Raw genomic sequence first — 1,758 nt, 5'->3', positions numbered from 1 at the left:
TGGTGGGGGGGGGGGGGGGGCCAGTGCCTCCGTGTCAACAAACTTGGCCCCCGCTCTGGCCCCCTTAAATTTGGAATCGTATCACACAAAACAACTTTGGGTGCAATGTGCAGTTTGTCCTGTGAAAACATCACCAGATGCTACTGGCGCAGAGCCAGACGTTTTTTAAGTAAGATATTCATTTCATAGTGTAAACCGCTTCAGTGATTTTGATGGGAGTTTATGAGAGTGCTTGAACTCTGGCTAGACTGAAGTCAGTGATATTGTTTTTGATCATGTAAATGTTATTTGCTTTCTTTCTGTACCATGAACGTGTTATAATTTGTAACTTACAATGTTTTCATTAAATTTACATTAAATACAAAGTCAGTCGTATTAAAAATATTCCATGGCATGACACCCATATGGTCCTAAAAAGAGTTTTTTTTTGCATAGTTAATAGATAACACTATTATTGCCCATCGCCCATTATAGATCAACTAACATAATCTATAAAAAACTTGGCCCCCGCTCTGGCCCCCTTAAATTTGGAATCGTATCACACAAAACAACTTTGGGTGCAATGTGCAGTTTGTCCTGTGAAAACATCACCAGATGCTACTGGCGCAGAGCCAGACGTTTTTTAAGTAAGATATTCATTTCATAGTGTAAACCGCTTCAGTGATTTTGATGGGAGTTTATGAGAGTGCTTGAACTCTGGCTAGACTGAAGTCAGTGATATTGTTTTTGATCATGTAAATGTTATTTGCTTTCTTTCTGTACCATGAACGTGTTATAATTTGTAACTTACAATGTTTTCATTAAATTTACATTAAATACAAAGTCAGTCGTATTAAAAATATTCCATGGCATGACACCCATATGGTCCTAAAAAGAGTTTTTTTTTGCATAGTTAATAGATAACACTATTATTGCCCATCGCCCATTATAGATCAACTAACATAATCTATAAAGGTGCAAAATGCATTTACTTACACATATTGGAGAATTGAGATATTTCATAACATAGTTAACAAGTTTGGGAATATTTTGAATAAAAAGGAAAAATATTCCCCCCCCCCACTGACTGAAGGTTAGTAGTCGCTGTATTGTGGTCAGTTCTGTAATATTTGTCCACTCAGCAGTATTTTATGGCTGTATTAATGTGTTTGTGATGTGTGTCTGTATCTGTCTCATAACAGCTCTTATTCTCATCAGGTTCAGATGCTGGAATCTGCTGCTGCTTTGTCTCGTCTATCTCAGCGGTCAGTGTACTTTATGTTCATAAACTCTATTTATTCTTGTGTTCAGCGTCAGCTAGAGTTATTCTAGTGAATTATTTCTCTGTTGTGTCACTCAGTGAAGACTTGTGTTAACATTTGTGGATTGATGGAGGAAATATTCACTGGTTTATCATACAGTTCATTTATTAATAAACATCGTTCAGGAATTCATTACAACTGCACTCGTACATCTGCTACAGCTTTATATTATTTTCATCAACATTTGAAATGTTAAAATGTGCCACTGCTAATATTGCTCACTCTTATTGCCCTTATTTATATTTAAATCTATATTTCTATTAGAAATATCTGGTTGCTGCAATGAAAGTCACTTTTTTAGTGCCGTGTTCCTTATTATAAACAATTGCTGTCCTTTTTTTGTAAAAGCAGGAAAGAGTTAAAGCTAAGTAGTTTATAAGGTAAAGCTCTGGTCGCTGCATTTAGACTTCTGACTGAACCTGCTGCTTTCTATTAATTCATCAACCAGATCTCATTA

General features: G+C 35.9%; 1 protein-coding gene across 1 annotated transcript in view; it reads left to right on the top strand.

The window, feature by feature from the left end:
* Nucleotides 1-1,758, top strand: part of LOC107568021 (uncharacterized) — a 6,684-nt gene that overhangs the window by 550 nt on the left and 4,376 nt on the right. The gene's annotated exons all lie outside the window — the stretch shown is intronic.

The sequence above is a fragment of the Sinocyclocheilus grahami genome, unplaced genomic scaffold, assembly GCF_001515645.1.
Source record: "Sinocyclocheilus grahami isolate Dianchi unplaced genomic scaffold, SAMN03320097.WGS_v1.1 scaffold1207.1, whole genome shotgun sequence".
Lineage (NCBI taxonomy): Eukaryota > Metazoa > Chordata > Actinopteri > Cypriniformes > Cyprinidae > Sinocyclocheilus > Sinocyclocheilus grahami.
Note: the sequence above shows the minus strand (reverse complement) of the source record. Positions and strands in the feature narration are given on the sequence as shown.